Source organism: Grampus griseus (assembly GCF_964374135.1).
Source record: "Grampus griseus genome assembly, chromosome: 7".
In the NCBI taxonomy this organism is placed as follows: Eukaryota; Metazoa; Chordata; class Mammalia; order Artiodactyla; family Delphinidae; genus Grampus; species Grampus griseus.
Genome location: NC_139001.1, coordinates 27,775,079 through 27,797,546, shown reverse-complemented (window position 1 = coordinate 27,797,546; position 22,468 = coordinate 27,775,079). Strand labels below are relative to the sequence as shown.

At 35.5% G+C, this 22,468-nt stretch overlaps 1 protein-coding gene across 1 annotated transcript in view; it reads left to right on the top strand.

The window, feature by feature from the left end:
- PTH2R (parathyroid hormone 2 receptor) overlaps positions 1-22,468 on the top strand; it is a gene marked incomplete at both ends in the record, with an annotated part of 104,194 nt that overhangs the window by 14,302 nt on the left and 67,424 nt on the right. The window contains one exon of the mRNA XM_082658552.1: positions 15,000-15,108. The remainder of the gene's footprint in view (positions 1-14,999; positions 15,109-22,468) is intronic.

Here is a 22,468-nt window from a genome sequence, read left to right as displayed (position 1 = left end):
GAAATGCAACAGATTTTTGTGTATTAATTTTGTATCCTACAACTTTATTGAATTTGTTTATTAATTCTAACAGTTTTTTTGGTGGAGTCATTAGGGTTTGCTATATATAATATGTCATTTGAAAATAGAGACAGTTTTACTTCTTCCTTTCTGATTCGTATGCCTTTCCTTTCTTTTCTTTCCTAATTGCTCTGGCTAGGAATTCCAGTAGTATGTTGAATAAAAGTGGCAAGAGTGGCCATTCTTGACCTTAGAGGAAGAGCTTTCAGCTTTTCACCTTTGTTTTGTTTTTAGCAAGTAATTAGGTTTATTTTTTTCAGGTTTCTATTGACTTTATTTTTTTAATTTTTTATTTTATATTGGAGCATAGTTGATTAAAAATGTTGTGTTAGTTTCAGGTGTACAACAAAGTGATTCAGTTATACATAAACATGTATCTGTTCTTTTTCAAATTCTTTTCCCATTTAGGTTCCCTGTGCAGTGTTCCCTGTGTTATACAGTAGGTTCTTATTGGTTATCTATTTTAAATATACCAGTTTTCCACCTTTGGGTATAATGTTAGCTGTGGGCTTGTCATATATGGTCTTTATTATGTTGAGGTACGTTCTCTCTGTACCCATTTTGTTTAGAGTTTTTATCATGAATGGATGTTGAATTTTGTCAAATGCTTTTTCTGAATCTATTGAGATGATCACATATGACTTTTGTCCTTCATTTTGTTAGTGTGATGTATCTCATTGATTGATTTGCAGATACTGAACCATTCTTGTATCCTTGGAATAAATCCTTTGATCATGATGTATGACCCTTTTAATATATTGTTTAATTCAGTTTGCTAATATTTTGTTGAGGATATTTACATATATGTTCATCAAGGATGTTGGCCTGTAATTTTCTTTTCTTGTAGTGTTCTTATCTAGTTTTGATATAAGGGTAATGCTGGTCTCGTAAAATGAGTTTGGAAGTATTTCTTCATCTTCTGTTTTTTGAAAGAGTTTGAGAAGGATTGGTATTAATTTTTCTTTAATGCTTGGTAGAAGCCACCGAGTCCTGGACTATTGTTTGTTGGGAGGTTTTTAATTACTGATTCAATCTCCTTACTAAAATTGGTCATTTCAGATTTTCTATTTCTTCCTAATCCAGTAGTGGTCAGTTGTATGTTTCTAGGAACTTATTCATTTCTTCTAGGCTGTTTAATTTGTTGGCATATAACTGTTCATCATTTAAGTGTAGTTTCAATCAAAGCCAACAGATTTCTTTTTCCTAATTGGACTAAAATTTAATCTTTAGTAATCAATATGGAAAAATTGCATAAATAAGGGACTTTTGCTCAACTAGCTGTTAAAACTTACGTATGGCAGAAATAAATACTTGGGTGTAGATAAAACTTGAGAGAGAGTAAAAGTGTACCAGTTTCCTCATTTTCCAGAAAGGTTAAGGTCAAAGGGCTAACTAAACATTTACCCTGGAAACTTAATCAGGAAGAAAGTTAAATGTTAGAATTGTATAGTGGTAAATCCAAGATTAAAAAAATACCAAAGAGGAAGGTATAATTTACAATAAATACACAACTGATATACAATTGTATATGACTAATAACAGTACTAATATTTAAAGACAAGTAAAGGACAAATCCAATTAAAATACTACTACCCAAAGCAATCTACAGATTCAATGCAATCCCTATCAAATTACCAATGGCATTTTTTACAAAACTAGAAAAAAACTCTTAAAATTTGTATGGAGACACAAAAGACCCCGAATAGCCAAAGCAGTGTTGAGGGAAAAAAACGGAGCTGGAGGAATCAGGCTCCCTGACTTCAGACTATACTACAAAGCTACAGTAATCAAGACAATATGGTACTGGCACAAATACAGAAATATAGATCAATGGAACAGTATAGAAAGCCCAGAGATAAACCCATGCACCTCTGGTCAACTAATCTATAACAAAGGAGGCAAGGATATACAATGGAGAAAAGACAGTCTCTTCAATAAGTGGTGCTGGGAAAACTGGACAGCTACATGTAAAAGAATGAAATTAGAACACTCCCTAACACCATACACAAAAATAAACTCAAAATGGATTAGAGACCTAAATGTAAGACTGGACACTATAAAACTCTTAGAGGAAAACATAGGAAGAACACCCTTTGACATAAATCACAGCAAGATCTTTTTTGATCCATCTCCTAGAGTAATGGAAATAAAAACAAAAATAAACAAATGGGACCTAATGAAACTTAAAAGCTTTTGCAAAGCAAAGGAAACTACAAACAAGACGAAAAGACCACCCTCAGAATGGGAGAAAATATTTGCAAACGAATCAATGGACAAAGGATTAGTCTCCAAAATATATAAACAGCTTAATGCAGCTCAATATTAAAAAAAACAAACAACCCAATCCAAAAATGGGCAGAAGATCTAAATAGACATTTCTCTAAAGAAGACATACAGATGGCCAAGAAGCACATGAAAAGCTGCTCAACATATCACAAATTATTAGAGAAATGCAAATCAAAACTACAGTGAGGTATCACCTCACACCAGTTAGAATGGGCATCATCAGAAAATCTACAAACAACAAATGGTGATGAGGGTGTGGAGAAAAGGGAACCCTCTTGCACTGTTGGTGGGAATGTAAATTGATACAGCCGCTATGGAGAACAGTATGGAGGTTCCTTAAAAACTAAAAATAGAACTACCATATGACCCAGCTATACCACTACTGGGCATATACCCTGAGAACACCATAATTCAAAAAGACACATGCACCCCAATGTTCATTGCAGCATTATTTACAATAGCCAGCTCATGGAGGCAACCTAAATGCCCCTTGACAGATGAATGGATAAAGAAGATATGGTACATATATACAAAGGAATATTACTCAGCCATAAAAAGGAACAAAATTGGGTCATTTGTAGAGACATGGATGGATAAGAGACTGTCATACAGAGTGAAGTATGTCAGAAAGAGAAAAACAAATATTGTATATTAATGCATATATGTGGAACCTAGAAAAATGGTGCAGATGAACCAGTTTGCAGGGCAGAAACTGAGACACAGATGTAGAGAACAAACGTGTGGACATCAAGGGGGGAAAGTGGCAGGGGTTGGGGTGGTGGTGTGATGAACTGGGAGATTGGGATTGACATATATACACTAATATGTATAAAATGGATAGCTAATAAGAACCTGCTGTATAAAAAAGTAAATAAAATAAAATTCAAAAATTAAAAAAAAAAAAGAGGGCTTCCCTGGTGGCTCAGTGGTTGAGAGTCTGCTTGCCGATGCAGGGGATGCGGGTTTGTGTCCCGGTCCAGGAGGATCCCACGTGCCACGGAGCAGCTGGGTCTACGAGCCATGGCCACTGGGCCTGTGTGTCCAGAGCCGGTGCTCTGCAACGGGAGAGGCCACAGCCGTGAGAGGCCTGCATACTGCAAAAAAAAAAAAAAAAGAAAGAAAAGAAGTAATACAGAGATATTGTATACCTTTCACACATTTTCTCCCATTGGTAACGTCTGTCATAACTGCAGTGCAATATCCCAAGCAGGAAATTGACATTGATATAATCCACCTACTTTATGCAGATCTCACTGGGTTTACATATACTCATTTATTTGTGTATTTTGTTTTATGCAGTTTTATTACATGTTGATGCACGTGACCACCACCACAGCTAAGATATAGAACAGTTTCAGTACAGGAATCCCTCCTGCTACCCTTTTATGGCCACAACCACTTCCCTCTCCTCTCTTGCCTCCCATGCTCCCCCAATAACTGGCAACCACTAATCTGTTCTCCATTTCTATAATCATTATATGACTCTTAAAAGAATTAACTGTGCTTTGATTCTAATTATTAATTGGAGGTCTATAAATACCTACAATAAATTCATGTGGTTGAAATGAAAGAGAAAGAATGAATAATAGGTGTGCAGGATGACAGCTCTATGTGATCGCATTCCGAATGCTGTCATCTTAACTGTTACTGAGCCATGGTGTAGATAGACACATTTTATTCTTTAAAGAAATTCTTTTTTATTAAAATTTTAAAAAAAATGTTGTATTGTAGTTGATTTACAATGTTGTGTTAGTTTCAGGTGTACAGCAGATTCATTTCCCATATAGGTTAATACTGAATATTGAGTAGAGTTCCCTGTTCTATACAGTAGGTCCTTTTTGATTATTTTATATATAATAGTGTGTATATGTTAATCCCAACCTCCTAATTTATCCTTCCCCACCACTTTCCCCTTTGGTAACGATAAGTTTGTTTTCTGTCTGTGAGTCTGTTTCTGTTTTATAAAAAAATTCATTTAGATACATTTTATTCTTAAACTGCTTTTAATTTGCTTCTCATATGAACAGGGTCATGGGGAATTTTATACAGCCAAATGTGCAAAATGGCCTGGTCTTCAGATTTAGTTCTGGGTTAGAGGTCAGTTTGTGAAAGGATTATAAAACTTGAGAAGTATGAACACTTTTGTGGTTTTTATGGTATTTATGCTTGTATTTTATACATATTGCTTGTTTTTCTTTGAATTAAAAAAAGGACAAATTGGGGGAACACTTCCATAGCTGGTGATTGAATTAAAGGTGGGTGGTTCAATAATATTTTCCCCCAAACTATCAGTTTATTATGGCAGATTCCTGTCTCTATTCTAACTGAATATTACAGACAATACATTCTAAATAATTAAAAACATGTTTCATTTTCAAACTCCCTTTACAATATGAAAACTTTGGCCACTCTCAAGGGAATCATACTCTTGAGAGTGACAGCAGCATTTAAGAATGTAAAATAAAACATTAATAGGTATATATGAACTCTTTTGAGGCCTGTGTGAAAACATGGATTAGAGAGTTAATAAAATGGATTTATTATTTGGCAATCAATTCTAGAGTATACGAGAAACCCTAAATTACAAGCAAAATACTTTATATTAGGCCAGCTCATCCTTCTCATGGACTATGGAAAATAGAATGTCGCCTCCAAGGGAATTCATTCTCTTTAAACGTATTCTTTTTTAAAATGTATGTCCTATGAGCTGATTATCAGCCTTGCTCTGAGGGTCAGCAGCTGTCCAGATCCCATTCCTCAGCAGAATTCAATAAACATATTCTTTTAATCCTTTCCAAATTATAGTCTAATTTGATATATGAATGTTATAGTAACTTTCTAAGAGGACTTTTAAACATTAAAGAAACTTCACTTTATGAGAAATGTTTTTGCAAAATTATAAAATAATCATATTTGAACAATTCTCACTTACCTTTGTTTTTTACAACCACCTTGTGGCAAATCTTCATTTACTAGAATGAGGTAATGTTTTTACATATTGTGTTTTTTAAAATGAGGACAACATAATTCTTTTTTGAAAAATTAACTTTTGAGATAATTGTAGATTCACATGCAGTTGTAAAAAAAAAATGCAAAGAGAACTGTGTATCCTTTACCCAGGTTCCCCCGGGGTAACATCTTATAAAGCTATAGCACAATACACAGCCAGCACATTAACATTGATACAGTCAACATACAGAACATTTCCATCCCAACAAGGATCCTTCCTGTTGCCCTTTTATAGCCACACCCACCTCCTTTCCACTCCTCACTCCTCCTCAACCCCTGGCAACCGCTAGTCTGTTCTCCATTTCTATAATTTAATATGTCTGCTCTTTTTTTTCTTTGTCTGCTTGCTAGAAGTTTATCAACTTTATTGCCTTCTCAAAGAACCAGCTCTTTGTTTCATTGATAATCTATATTGTTTTGCTGTTTCAATTTCACTGATTTCTGCTTTTATCTTTATTGTGTCCTTCCTTTTATTTTCTTTGGTTTTATTTTATTCTTGAGGTGGGAGATTATGTTGTTGATATATGACTTTTCTTCTTTTGTAATATAGGTATTTAGTGCTATAAATTTCTCTCAGCATTGCTTTATCTGTGTCCTATACATTTTGATATGTTGTATTTTCATTTCCATTCAGTTCAATGCATTAAAAAAAAATTTCCCTTAAGCCTTTCTTTTTGACCCAAGGATTATTTAAAAGTGTGTTTAGTTTCCAATGTTTGGAGATTTTCCTGGTATTTTTCTCTTATTGATTTCTAGTTTGATTCCACTGTGGGCTGAGATCATATTCTGTATGATTTCAGTTCTAAACTTGTTGAGATCTGTTTTATGGCCCAGGATATGGTCTGCTTTGGTATCTATTCTGTGAGCACTTGGAAAGAATATGTATTCTGCATTGTCGAGTGAAGTGTTCTATAAACGTTTATTAGATCCTCTTGGTTGAGTTGTATCTTTGTTGATCTTCTGTCTAGTTCTATCAGTTGAGAGAGGAGTATTGAAGTTTCCAACTATAATTGTGGAATTGTCTGTTACTTCTGTCACTTCTATCAGTTTTTGCTTCACATGTTTTTCTCTTTTTTGATGTATATGCATTTAGGATAGCTATGTCTTGGGGGAATGACCCTTTTATTATTATATAATGTCCCTCTTGTTCTCTGGTAGTTTGCTCAGAAGTCAACTATCTGGTATTAATATAACTGAGGAAATGGGGGCATCTCTTTGTTACCGCTCAGTGGAGGTAGAAGTTGAGGTTCCCCAGCCAGCATCTGTTGCACTCAAGTTGGAGAGTTCCTTGTTACTGCTGGGTGGGCGTGTGAATTCTGCTCCCCATGTGGTCTTCACCAACACCACAGTGGGGTAGCCTCATTGTTACTAGACTGACTCTCCACTAGGTCTTCTCTGACACCACCCCAGTGCAGGGGATGTAGGGGCATCTCGTTACTGCCAGCTCGGGGTGAAAGTCTAGGCTCCCCATGTAATCTCCACTGATACCAGGGATGTGAAGGGCCTTGTTACAGACCACTGTAGGTAGGAGTACCGACCCTCTACTTTGCTCTGAAACCACTCTGGGGAGGGTGTAGGGACCCCTCCTTACAGCCTGGCAAGGATGGAAGTCTAGGCTCTCCACTTGGCCTTGGTAGGTATGGGTTGGGGTAGGACTGCAGTTTTTCTGTGGTGTTTGGCTTGGATTAAGCTGTTATTGTCTAAAAGTTTTCTGTCTTGTCAGGCTGCCCCTTTCCTTTCTTTGCTATAGAGAGCAGGGTTTTCTTGAGGCCTGTTTTTTTTTTTTGGCCAGCACTTGTTGATATTTCAGAGTTGCCCACTTTCTCCAACTCCAAGTTGGGAATATATGAGATTAAAAAGAAAACCCAGAGAATTTACCACAGTATTGTTCTTCAGGATCTGAGGTCTTTAGCTGGTCTATATTTTGCTCTCCACTTTTCAGATTCATCTTATGTTCATTTTATATATAACGTCCAGAGTTTTTAGTTGTACTCATTGGGAGGAATAGAAGGAAATGCATATACTCCATCAATGCCAGAAGTAGAAATTCCAGAATGCTTCTTTTTGTATACTACATCTAATTTATGGATTCATGGTTGTTTGAAAATGGAACATATGTGAATATTGTAATTATGAAGATTCACATGTACTGGCAGTAACAATTAATATATATAAAGATAACTACATACTTTTAATAAAATATACATGATCAAATTACAGCTTCTTTTAGCCATCAGATATGTGACAGATTGAAATTTAACATTTACTTTCAAATTGTAAATGATCACTTGCCCAGGAAAAATTGCTAACATCTGTTTTTCTAAATGTACCACTTTGTTTTGGATGCAATTTTGCTTTTGGAATAATAGACATTGAATATGAAGACTGTTCTTCTCTTTTAAGTACACTGTGATTTTAATGTCCCTCTATGGTAAAGAACACTTGTTTCTGTAACAAAGGCAGAAGAGAAAACAATATAAAGGAAACATTTTCTTACTCTCATTTGAAATGACTAAAAATCAATTTAACAGGTCATCAATTAGCACACGCTAATCAAACTTGCTCCTGGTTAAACTGGCCACATTTTTTAGAACAAAATTATCTTTAGAAGCTGTAGTTTATTTGATGATTATGTGCCTGAAAAGGTTATCCCAGTAAAAAGGCTACATCTGCACAAAAGGAAACAAAAATGAATTTGTTCAGGTAAAAATGGTACAAGGGGTGATTTGAAATGTTCATGTTTAATATTTGAGGTCAGATTTCTCTGAATCAAATTTATAGTTCTGAAACTTGGTCACAGATTACCTAGTGTTTTCTGGGATTGAAGTAAAAGAAAGTAACTATTGAACTGAAAAAACAGCCAGAAAAAATTAAAATAAAATAAAAATAAAGCCAACCAATTTGAATGGTGCCCGAGTGTTTCTAGATAATAGATGGGAAGAAGTCAGTTTTTCCTCCTGGCCCATTCACTTGGCTTGTCTCTTTCCATTTTGTTCTCCCTTTTTGATAAGTGAGATTTTTATGGCTCACTTTTAATGTAGCTGCTTTTAACTCAGAATCTGCATTGTGTTAGCCTGATACCTAAATTATGGTGTGTGTTCCAATCCCCAAAATTAGTTTTATTTTCTCCTTTCACATTAAAATAAATATGGGCATTGAACTATGACTACTATCCAGAAATCTTTAAACTACATACCTTTTTACTGATCTACTCTTTGTATTACAAATACATTAGAAAATAATAAATTCATAATTTTCAGGAATAAGGCAATTTTTTGATGCCAAAACTAGTTCTTATGATAGATATTCTTTCTGTATCCTTCATTTCAGTTTAACCTGCCAGTCTATAATTTTATGTCATGTAAAATAATGATCAATAATCTCTAAGTGTACTTCCTATAGCTAGTAGTGTAAACATCTTTCTATTTCTAATGTTCAGTCCATAATGTCTTATTGCACAACATTAAAAGATTTGTTTTCCCACTTTCCTTAAAGAACAATTCTAGAGGATAATTTTATTTGCAGCCTGATATTAAAGATTTGGGGATGGCAAAGGATTGTATCATTGAGAGGTTATCAATTTAGGTAAATTGATAGGTTTTATTATCATATTTGATTAAAGAATCTCTAAGTCCCTAACAGAAAACAGAAATTCAAAGCTCTGGACCCTATTATTGTTAACAAATCCACAGAAAACATAATTTTCAGTATTCTCTTTCTAGAAAACAGATGACCACCTGCAGAAAATTGTGATTGTTTAAAAATATCTTGCCATTTGTGACATCACAGACCTTGAGGGTATTATGCTAAATGAAATAAGTCAGACAGAGAAAGATAAATACCTTTTGATTTTGCTCATATGTGGAAAATAAAAAGAAAAAAAGAATAAATCAAACCAAACAAAAACAAATACATGGCTACAAAGAACAGAGTAGTGGTTATCAAGAGGAAGTGGCAGGGAGAGGGCAAAATGGATAAAGGGGATCAACTGGAGACTTCCCTGGTGGTGCAGTGGTCAAGAATCTGCCTGCCAATGCAGGGAACACGTGTTCAATCCCTGGCCCAGGAAGATCCCACATGCCGCGGAGCAACTAAGCCCATGAACCACAACTACTGAGCCTGTGCTCTAGAGCCTGTGAGCCACAACTACTGAGCCCGTGCATGCACAACTACTGAAGCCTGCACACCCCAGAGCCCGTGCACCACAACTACTGAGCCCGCATGCCGCAACTACTGAAGCCCACGCACCTCAGCGCCTGCGTGCCACAACTACTGAGCCCATGTGCCGCAACTACTGAAGCCAACACGCCTAGAGCCCATGCTCTGCAACAAGAGAAGGCACCACAATGAGAAGCCCGTGCACCACAACAAAGAGTAGCCCTCACTCACCACAACCAGAGAGAAAGCCCATGTGCAGCAACGAAGACCCAATGCAGCCAAAAAAAAAAAAGGGATCAACTGTATGGTGACAGATGAAAAGTAAATTTTTGGTGGTGAACACATTGTAGGATATACAGAATTAGAAATATAATGTTGTACACATGAAACATATAATGTTATAAACCAATATTATCTCAATAAAAATTTTTATATTACCTCAATAAAAATTTTTTTTAAAGAAAGAAAAAATATATTTATAGATATTTTGATACCTTTCTTTAAGAGGTAGAGATTAATTCCTCTCCCCTGGAATGAAAGTTGGTGACTTGCTTTTAACCAGTAGAATCTGATGGGACTGACTGTAAGTGATATCTGAGACTGGATCATAAAAGGCATCGAAGCTTTCTCCTTTTTTCTCTCCAGAATCACTTACTCTGTAGGAAGCCAGTTGTCATGTTGTAGACACTCAAGCACTCAAATGGAGAGAAGCATCAGCTACTGAGGAACTGAGGCCCCCTGACAATAGCCATGTGAGTGTGCCATCTTGGAAGTGGATCCTTCAGTCCTAGTCAAGTCTTTAGTTAACAGCATCTATGGGTAAATTCTTGACTGAAACCTCATAAGAGACTCTAAGCTAGAAGCACCCAGCTAATCCTCTCCTAAACTGTGAGATAAACAATGTTTGGTGTTTTATGCCACACAGTTTTGGGTTAATTTGTTACACAGCTATAGATGACAAATACAGATTTTTCCCTCCTTAAAATTCTGTCCCTCTGGAATCACTCTTGGTACCAAATGAATTGTATCATGTTAGATGGAAGCATGACTTTGTTATTGAGTTTTCTGGAAATTGTGTTGTTTAAAGAGCTGTATATGGGTGCCAAGTTGACAGATGTGGATTTCGGTGGGTTTGTAATGTCAACTTGGCTATGTTAAACTGTATTACCCAGAATTCCCTTCCCTTCATATTTTTGGCTAAGATGAGCCACAAGAGACATTTTTTCATGAGTGTTTGAGGGCAAAGGTGAACAGCAGCTATTTTGTTTTTTACACTCAGATAGTCAAAGCAGGCACTTCTGTATCTCATGGACATTGTTGCTTGTCTGCTGGCTGATCTCATGGGAGAGGGATAGCAGCCAGGCCTGCAACTATGTCATCTTTCCCTGGGTCCTCCTTTAACTTACCTGATTCCTTGGCAAAGTATATATTTAGGTCCATGATGAGAGTGCTGGCTTCTTCTGCTGGGCACCCCCATCATGAAGGTTGGAGGCACCAAGAATTCACATGGATTCCAGTGTGTCCTCATGGTTTCTAGCTCATGCTGATGGTTCCAGCTTGTTTTCACTCTCCTTCTCTTTACACTCATCTTCTCTTTTTGACTCCTGACCTACAGATTTCTAGCTTCAGCATCAGACAAAAATATTAGCCTTCTGGAGACTGTTAAACCAGTTCCCACAACTGTATAGGTCAAATCTCTGTAACACATACTTTATTCTATTTCTAGCCTTATTTCTATTTCTACCTCTACCTTTTTATCTATAATCTATTTCAATCTCTTAATAGTTCTGCTCCTCTGAATGAACCTTGACTAATAGCGTGATCTTCATCATCAACTTGTACCTTCAAATATGTTTGTTCTCAAACCCATTAAAGTAAGTATAAGAATCAGGGGTTCCTGTGAAACATGAAAATTACCAGTCTCTACCTCCAGAAAAAAATTCTGATTCACTGGGTGGGTGTGCAGCCTAAGAATCTACATTTTACATAGGCATCAGATTCAGGTGGTCCAAGCACCATACTTTGAACACATGCTTATGAATGTTTTATCATATTTAAAAGATATTTCTTTGAAATGGAAGTTTTCCAATAATAGAATTTCTTTTTAATGCTAGTAGTGTTAAAACCAAATCTAGGTGAATTCATCCAACAAACATTTATTATTCATGTGTTATATGTTAGAAACGTGCTCCAGGGTGGGAAAATGTATGACGGTATCTAGTGAAAGATACCCAGTAGAAAGAAGCATTGTGTTGGAGTCCTATAAAATGTTGTTATACATCTTTCTATTCCTATTGATAGTGATTTTTTCTGACAATGCTTTAAAAAGCCCTGTGGTTTTTCAGAGCAAGTTCAGGTATAAAGGAAGGTACAGATTAGTGAGACAATGTGATTCTGCAGTTGCCTCTTCCTAGGTTTCAGCCAGGGAAGTTCTGTTATTTTACACACACACACACACACACACACACACACACACACACACACACACACGAGGTTTTCTCATGAGGTGTTTTATTTGAAGAAAATGTACTACATAAAAATAATTGAAAATGAAAATCTTTACTATAAAATATTAAGCATATTATTTTTCACATTAAAAAGTATTTAACAAATATTGATTAAATGGATAATGGATATGTTGATGCATTTTACCATTATAGAGTCACAGTATTAATGCAAAAAGGACAAACCATAGCTAACATCATATGCAATGATGAAGTGTTGAAAGTTTTCCCTCTAAGACCAGGAACAAGACAAAAGTGCCCACTCTCACCATTCCTATTCAACATAGTACTGGAGGTCCTAGCCAGAGCAATTAGTCAAGAAAAAGAAATAAAAGGCATCTAACTCAGAAAGGAAGAAGTAAAATTGTCTCTAATGGAACATGCTATGATCATGTATTTAGAGAACCCTAAAGATGCTATCAAAACTAATAAATGAGTTCAGTAAAGTTTCAGAATACAAAATCAACATACAAAAATCAGTTGTGTTTGTATACACTAACAGCAAATTTCTGAAAAAGAAATAAGGAAAACAGTTCCACTTACAGTAGAATAAAAGATAATGAATAAATTTAACCAAAATGGGTAAATATCTGTACACTGAAAATTCCAAGACATTGATGAAATAAACTGAAGAAAACAGAAATTAAGGGGAAGATATCCCATGTCCATGGATCAGAAAAATTAATATAGTTAAAATGTCCATACTACCAAACGCCATCTAGAGATTCAGTGAAATCCTTATAAAAATTACAATGGCATTTTTTTACAGAAATAGAACAAATAATCTTAAAATTCATGTGAAATCACAAAAGTCTCTGAAGAGCCAAAGCAATCCGGAGAAAGAAGAGCAAAGCTAGAAGCATCACAATTCCTGATTTCAAACTTTATTACAAAACTATAGTAATCAAAACTGCACAGTTCTGGCATAAAAACAGACATAGACCAATGGAAAAGAATCAGGAGCCCAGAAATAAACTCACACATACATGGTCAACTAATCTTTCACAAGAGAGCCATGAATACCTACTGGAGAAAGGACAGTCTCTTCAATAAATGGTTTTAGGAAAACTGGGTAGTCATATACAAATGAATGAAATTGGACCCCTATTTTATACCACTCACAAAAATTAACTCAAAATGGGTTAAAGACTTAAATGTAAGTCTCAAAAGTGTAAACCCACCTGAAGAAAACAGGGAAAAAGCTTCTTGACATTGGTCTTGGCAATGATTTTTTTGGATATGACACCAAAAACACAAGCAACAAAAGCAAAAATAAACAATTGAGACTACCTCAATCTAAAAAGCTTCTGCACATCAAAAGAGACAATCAGCAAAATTAGAAGGCAACCTATGGAATGGGAGAAAATATTTGTAAACCATCTATCTAATAAAGGGTTAATATCCAAAATATATAAGGAACTCATACAACTCAACAGCAAAAATTAACAATCCAATTAAAAAATGGGAAAAGGACTTGGATAGATATTTTTCCAAGGAAGACATACAGATGGTCAATAGATACATCACTAATCATCAGGGAAGTGTAACTCAAAACCACAGTGAGATATCACCTCATATTTGTTAGAACAGCTATCATCAAAAAGACGAGACAACAGGTGTTGGCAAGGATGTGAAGAAAAGAGAACCCTTGTGCACTGTTGGTGGGAATGTAAATTGGTACAGCCACTCTGGAAAAAAGTATGGAGTTTCTCAAAAAATTAAAAATACAACTACCATATTATCCAGCAACCTCACTTCTGGATAATATCCAAAGGAAATGAAATCACTATCTCAAAGTTTAGATATCTGTACCCTCTTGTTTATTGCAGCATTGTTTACAATTGCCAAGACATGGAAACAACCTAAGTGTCCATGGATGGATGAATGCATAAAGAAAATGTGACACACACACACACACACACACACACACACACACACACACACACAGAGGAATATTATTCATCTGTAAAGAAGAAGGAAATCCTGCCTTTTGTGCAACATGGATTGACTTTGAGCATATTAGGCTAAGTGAAATAAGTCAGACAGAGAAAGACAAATACTGTATGTTCTCACTTGTTTGGAACCTAAAAAGGCTGAACTCATAGAAATAAGAGAGTAGAATGGTGGCTGCCAGGGTCTGGGAGGTGGGGGAAATAGGGAGACGTTGGTCAAAGCATTCAGACTTCTAGCTATAGGATGACTAAGTTCTGGGGATTTAGTGTATAACATGGTAACTATAATTAACAGTACTTTATTATATACTTGAAAGTTAAGAGAGTAGATCTAAAATATTATCATCACACACACACACACAAAAGGTAATTATGTGGGGAAGGAGGTGTTAACTAACTTTATTGTGGTAGTCATTTCACAATATATAAATGTATCAGGTCATTACATAGTACACCTTAAACTCACTTATGTTATCTGTCAATAATATCTCAATAGCAAAAAGTTAACTAGAGACCATTTGGTGTAACCCTCTTATTTCATAAATGAGTAAACCAAAGCCCCAAAACATGGAATGATTTGTTTCACTGGTAAATTTTCAGTAGAGCTAAGCATAGTCTTCTAGTCCATTTCTCCTTTCTATGTGCCATAACTGACATATTGTAAGAGGATTAATAAATATTGGTCTTTATAACATTTCAGGAAATTTTCAATATGTTTATTATTTTTTCTGATTATACTATGTCTATTAGACTTACCTAATTAAATTAAAAATTTCTGGAGTTTTTTAACTTTTAACAAAGGGGATTTTTTTCCTTTAGGCTAATCAGGGTAAAAGTATGATTATTCTAAAATCTTATACATTGATGGATTTTTGAATTTTGATTCAGATAAAGAACTATTTCAGATAGCTTCACATCAAAACTAATTTTTAATTATATTAGAAGGTGAAATAATGAAAGATTGTATCGTGGCTTTAAACAAAAGTAACAGGCATGTTTTTCTCTGCTTGTATTTTGTTCATGTCTACAGCTGGATTCTGATGGCACCGTTACTATAGAAGAGCAGATTGTCCTTGTGCTGAAAGCTAAAGTGCAGTGTGAACTCAACATCACAGCCCAGCTCCAGGAAGGAGGTAAAGATGCTGAGCACACTGGTCTTCACAAAAAATGCAAATTTCCTCCTTAGTGAGTATTAGGGAGTTCCTCATCAATCATTCCATGTTTCCATGTGGAGAGCTGTGTAGCAGAATAACGCTCTTTTCATCTCTTTAACCTACCAGCTCTTCGCTCCCTGTGGATGAGTGACTTGCCTGGTTTGTGAGTTTGAGAATGACCAGGCACGTGCACATCAGCGTCTCCCTCAGACCTGTCTTTGGGATCTGTCTGTCTGCAGAGAGCATGCATATTGTTTTGCCCTTGACTGTGCCGTAAGCTTGGAGGAGCAGGCTCTGTACTTGTGGGTATCACCTGCAGTTTTAGGTAGTATGTAAAATTCAAAGGAGCCAATAAGCAAGCCCATTGATACATACATAGACCATGTTCTCCAAAAAACTCTCTGCTTAATAAAATGATTATTTTATCTTCATCTGCCTGACTCCTTATGTAATTTCTCAGTTAGTTCCAAGTTCAAGTGGGAAACTACAAAAACAAAACTACAAAGCTGCAGATGAGCTTGTGGTAGTGTTGGTGCTCTTGTGCGCCTCTACCGTTGCAGCTGCACAGGGACCTGTGGCTTGTGTTCCTTGGGGTCTGATGGTCACTCACAGTCCTAAATGGGGCCACTGAGTAAAGTCATTTATTGAATTGGAGTAGTGGGAAGATTATAATGTTTTATATAGTGAAATGCCTTGATAGTTGAATATATTCAAAGACATTTTTTAAAAAGAGGGAGGTGCTACTTACTGAACTCTTTAAATTCCCAACAATCTGAATGAAGTAGATAATGTCCTTAAAGCTATGCTTTAAAAAAAATTTGTGATTGATTTCTCAGTTGGTTATGATCAGAGAATGTGGTCTGCATGATACTAATTTTTAAAAGTATGTTGAGACTTAATGACTTATATTGGGGTCAGTTTTGATAAATATCCTATATGGTCTTCAAGAGAATGTGTACTGTCCAGTTTCTGAGTACAGTGTTTTATAGTGTCCACTAGGTTAAGCTTATTGGATGTGTGGTTCATGTATTCTGTGTCTATGATTTTTCATCTATTTGACCTATTCTTTCCTGATATATATATATATATATATATCTTAAAATATCCCACTCCGAGGATGAATTTTCTTGCTTCATATATTTTGAAAATATGTTATTGAGTATATACAAGTTTATAAATGTTATACTTCCTAGTAAATCAAACATCCCATTGATATGAAGCAGCCTTCTTTATTTCTAGTTTACTTTTGTTTTAATTATTAACTAATAAACATCCCAATCCAGAAATGGGCAGAAGACCTGAATAGACATTTCTCCAAAGAAGATATACAGATTGCCAACAAACACATGAAAGAATGCTCAACATCACTAATCATTAGAGAAATGCAAATCAAAACTACAATGAGGTATCACCTCACACCAGTCAGAATGGCCATCAAAAAATCTACAAACAATAAATGCTGGAGAGGGTGTGGAGAAAAGGGAACTCTCTTGTACTGTTGATGGGAATGTAAATTGATACAGCCACTATGGAGAACAGTATGGAGATTCCTTAAAAAACTAAAAATAGAACTACCATACAACTCAGCAATCCCACTACTGGGCATATACCCTGAGAAAACCATAATTAAGAAAGAGTCATGTACCACAATGTTCATTGAAGCTCTATTTACAATAGCCAAGGCATGGAAGCAACCTAAGTGTCCATTGACAGATGAATGGATAAAGAAGATATGGCACATATGTACAATGGAATATTACTCAGCCATAAAAAGAAATGAAATTGAGTTGTTTGTAGTGAGGTGGATGGACCTAGAGCCTGTCATACAGAGTGAAGTAAGTCAGAAAGAGAAAAACAAATACCGTATGCTAACACATATATATGGAATCTAAAAAAAAAAAAAAGGGTTATGAAGAACCTAGTGGCAGGACAGGAATAAAGATGCAGACGTTGAGAATGGACTTGAGGACACGGGAGGGGGAAAGGTAAGCTGGGAGAAAGTGAGAGAGTGGCATGGACTTATATATACTATCAAATGTAAAATAGATAGCTAGTGGGAAGCAGCTGCATAGCACAGGGAGATCAGCTCGGTGCTTTGTGTCCACCTAGAGGGGTGAGATAGGGAGGGTGGGAGGGAGACGCAAGGGGGAGGGGATATGGGGATATATGTATATGTATAGCTGATTCAATTTCTTTTTTTTTTTATGTAAACACATACAGTGTATTGAGACCATTTGGGCAGGAATTAGTCTCACTCTACATATAATGGACAAAAGTGATCATTATTTCATTAGTCATTGTTGATTCAATTTCTTATAAAGCAGAAACTAACACACAATTGTAAAGCAATTATACTCCAATAGAGCTGTTAAAAATATTAACTAATATATAATATAAAATTATTATATTAAAATAATAATATTTAATAAACAACATTAGTTCTTTCTTCTTTGGTATTTGCCTTGCACATCTTTTCCCATCCTTAAGAAACCTTTAATTATTATACAATACACATAATATTAAATTAATCATACTAAATGTTTTTAGATGTACAGTTCAGTAGTGTTAAGTGTATTCACATTGTTGTGCAAACCAATCGCCAGAAAATTTTCATTTTGCAAAATTGACACTCTAAATCCATTAAACAGCAATTCCTTATCTTTTCCCATTCTTCTGTTAAACTTTTCTGTTTACTTATGTTTGGGGAGTATCTTTTATAAAGGAGACACAGGTGGACTTCTTGTTATTCTGTTAGGCTTTGTCTATTAACTGAAGAGTTTAGCTAGTTACATTAATTATGATAATGAATATACAGTATTTGAATTTAATTTTACCATCTTATTTGGGCTTTTAATTTCACCAGCTCTTCCTGTGTGTCCCTTCTACTCCCCGCTTCCACCTTCTGTTGTCTTCTTTTGAATTGATTGAAACTTCTTTCCTTATTTTATCCTCCCTCCCCCTACTAGTTTGGAAGGTATATGTTATATTTAATTCTTTAGTGATTAACCTAGAATTTTTTCATGTATATTTAAGAAAGTTTAATGTTACCAATAACTTCCCTCTCTCAAATAATGAAAGCATTTTGAAATACTTTGCTTCCAAATTATATGCTATTATCATATAGTTTTATCTTAATTGTATGTTTTTATAATTTTTCTTCTTCCTGAAATCCATTTTTTTAATAGTATTTTATTTAAATTAATTTATTTTTTTAACATCTTTATTAGAGTACAATTGCTTTACAATGGTGTGTTAGCTTCTGCTTTATAACAAAGTGAATCAGTTATACATATACATATGTCTCCATATCTCTTCCCTCTTGCATCTCCCTCCCTCCCACTCTCACTATCCCACCCCTCTAGGTGGTCACAAAACACCGAGCTGATCTCTGTGTGCTATGCGGCTGCTTCCCACTAGCTATCTATTTTATGTTTGGTAGTGTAGTGTATGTATGTCCATGCCACTCTCTCACTTTGTCCCAGCATACCCTTCCCCCCCACCCGTACCCTCAAGTCCATTCTCTAGTAGATCTGCATCTTTATTACCGTCTTGCCCCTGGGTTCTTCTGACCATTTTTTTTTTTCTGTTTTTAGATTCCATATATATGTGTTAACATACGGTATTTGTTTTTCTCTTTCTGACTTACTTCACTCTGTATGACAGTCTCTAGGTCCATCCACCTCACTACAAATAACTCAGTTTCATTCCTTGTTATAGCTGAGTAATATTCCATTGTATATATGTACCACTACTTCTTTATCCATTCATCTGTCAATGGACACTTAGGTTGCTTCCATGTCCAGGCTATTGTAAATAGAGCTGCAATGAACATTTTGGTACATGACTCTTTTTGAATTATGGTTTTCTCAGGGTATATGCCCAGTAGTGGGATTGCTGGGTCGTATGGTAGTTCTATTTTTAGTTTTTTAAGGAACCTCCATACTGTTCTTCATAGTGGCTGTATCAATTTACATTCCCACCAACAGTACAAGAGGGTTCCCTTTTCTCACACCTGCTCCAGCATTTATTGTTGGTAGATTTTCTGATGATGGCCATTCTGACCAGTGTGAGATGATATCTCATTGTAGTTTTGATTTGCATTTCTCTAATGATTAATGATGTTGAACATTCTTTCATGTGTTTGTTGGCAATCTGTATATCTTCTTTGGAGAAATGTCTGTTTAGGTCTTCAGCCCATTTTTGGATTGCATTGTTTGTTTTTTTGATATTGAGCAGCATGAGTTGCTTGTATGTTTTTGAGATTAATCCTTTGTCAGTTGCTTCATTTGCAAATATTTTCTCCCATTCTGAGGGTTGTCTTTCGGTCTTGTTTATGGTTTCCTTTGCTGTGCAAAAGCTTTGAAGTTTCATTAGGTCCCATTTGTTTATTTTTGTTTTTATTTCCATTTCTCTAGGAGGTGCGTCAAAAAGGATCTTGCTGTGATTTATGTCATAGAGCATTCTGCCTGTGATTTCCTCTAAGAGTTTGATGGTGTCTGGCCTTACATTTAGGTCTTTAATCCATTTTGAGTTTATCTTTGTGTATGGTGTTAGGGAGTGTTCTAGTTTCATTCTTTTACATGTAGCTGTCCAGTTTTCCCAGCACCACTTATTGAAGAGGCTGTCTTTTCTCCACTGTATATTCTCCTTTATTAAAGGTAAGGTGACCATATGTTTGTGTGTTTCTTTCTGGGCTATCTGTCCTGTTCCGTTGATCTATATTTCTGTTTCTGTGCCAGTGCCATACTGTCTTGATTACTGTAGCTTTGTAGTATAGTCTGAAATCAGGGAGCCTGATTCCTCCAGCTCCGTTTTTCTTTCTCAAGATTGCTTTGGATATTCGGTGTCTTTTGTGTTTCTAAACAAATTGTGAATTTTTTTTGTTTTAGTTCTGTGAAAAACGCCAGTGGTAGTTGGTAGGGATTGCATTGAATCTGTAGATTGCTTTGGGTAGTATAGTCATTTTTACAATGTCGATTCTTCCAATCCAAGAACATGGTATATCTCTCTATCTATTTGTATCATCTTTAATTTCTTTCATCAGTGTCTTATAATTTTCTGCATACAGGTCTTTTGTCTCCTTAGGTAGGTTTATTCCTAGATATTTTATTCGTTTTGTTGCAGTGGTAAATGGGAGTGTTTTCTTGATTTCACTTTCAGATTTTTCATCATTAGTGTATAGTAATGCAAGAGATTTCTGTGCATTAATTTTGTATCCTGCTACTTTACCCAATTCATTGATTAGCTCTAGTAGTTTTCTCATAGCATCTTTAGCATTCTCTATGTATAGTATCATGTCATCTCCAAACAGTGAGAGCTTTACTCCTTTTCCAATTTGGATTCCTTTTATTTCATTTTCTTCTCGGATTGCTGTGACTAAAACTTCCAAAACTATGTTGAATAATAATGGTGAGAGTGGGCAACCTTGTCTTGTTCCTGATCATAGTGGAAATGGTTTCAGATTTTCATCGTTGAGGATGATTTTGGCTGTGGGTTTGTCATATATGGCCTTTATTATGTTGAGGAAAGTTCCCTCTATGCCTAGTTTCTGGAGGGTTTTTATCATAAATGGGTGTTGAATTTTGTCCAAAGCTTCCTCTGCATCTATTGAGGTGATCATATGGTTTTGCCTTCAATTAGTTAATATGGTGTATCACGTTGATTGATTTGCATATATTGAAGAATCCTTGCATTCCTGGGATAAACCCCACTTGATCATGGTGTATGATCCTTTTAATGTGCTGTTGGAATCTGTTTGCTAGTATTTTGTTGAGGATTTTTGCATCTATGTTCATCAGTGATATTGGCCTGTAGTTTTCTTTCTTTGTCACATCTTTGTCTGATTTTTGTATCAGAGTGATGGTGGCCTCGTAGAATGAGTTTTGGAGTGTTCCTCCCTCTGCTATATTTTGGAAGAGTTTGAGAAGGATGGGTGTTAGCTCTTCTCTAAATGCTTGATAGAATTCTCCTGTGAAGCCATCTGGTCCTGGGCTTTTGTTTGTTGGAAGGTTTTTAATCACAGTTTCAATTTCAGTGCTTGTGATTGGTCTGTTCATATTTTCTATTTCTTCCTGGTTCAGTCTCAGAAGGTTGTGCATTTCTAAGAATTTGTCCATTTCTTCTAGGTTGTCCATTTTATTGGCATGTAGCTGCTTGTAGTAATCTTTCATGATCCTTTGTATTTCTGCAGTGCCAGTTGTTTTCTCCTTTTTCATTTCTAATTCTATTGATTTGAGTCTTCTCCCTTGTTTTCTTTATAAGTCTGGCTAATGCGTTTTCAATTTTGTTTAACTTCTCAAAAAACCAGCTTTTAGTTTTATTGATCTTTGCTATCGTTTCCTTCATTTCTTTTTCATTTATTTCTTATCTGATCTTTATGATTTCTTTCCTTCTGCTACCTTTGGGATTTTTGTTTTTTGTTCTTCTTTCTCTAATTGCTTTAGGTGTAAGTTTAGGTTGTTTATTTGAGATGTGTCCTATTTCTTAAGGTAGGCTTGTATAGCTATAAACTTCCCTCTTAGAACTGCTTTTGCTGCTTCCCATAGGTTTTGGGTCATTGTGTTTTCATTGTCATTTGTTTCTAGGTATTTTTTGATTTCCTGTTTGATTTCTTCAGTGATCACTTCGTTATTAAGTAGTGTATTGTTTAGCCTCCATGTGTTTGTATTTCTTACAGATTTTTTCCTGTAATTGCTATCTAGTCTCATAGCTTTGTGTTTGGAAAAGATACTTGATACAATTTCAGTTTTCTTAAATTTACCAAGGCTTGATTTGTCACTCAAGATATGATCTATCCTGGAGAATGTTCCATGAGCACTTGAGAAGAATGTGTATTCTGTTGTTTTTGGATGGAATGTCCTATAAATATCAATTAAGTCCATGTTGTTTAATGTATCATTTAAAGCTTGTGTTTCCTTATTTATTGTAATTTTGGATGAGGTGTCCATTGGTGAAAGTGGCGTGTTCAGGTCCCCTACTATGATTGTGTTACTGTCGATTTCCCCTTTTATGGCTGGTAGTATTTGCCTATATATTGAGGTGCTCCTATGTTGGGTGCATAAATATTTACAATTGTTATATCTTCTTCTTTGATCGATCCCTTGATCATTATGTAGTGTCCTTGTCTTTTGTAATAGTTTTTGTTTTAAAGTCTATTTTGTCTGATACGAGAATTGCTACTCCAGCTTTCTTTTGATTTCCATTTGTATGGAATATCTTTTTCCATCACCTCACTTTCAGTCTGTATGTGTCCCTAGGTCTGAAGTGGTCTCTCATAGACAGCATATATACAGGTCTTGTTTTTGTATCCGTTCAGCCAGTCTATGTCATTTGGTCAGAGCATTTA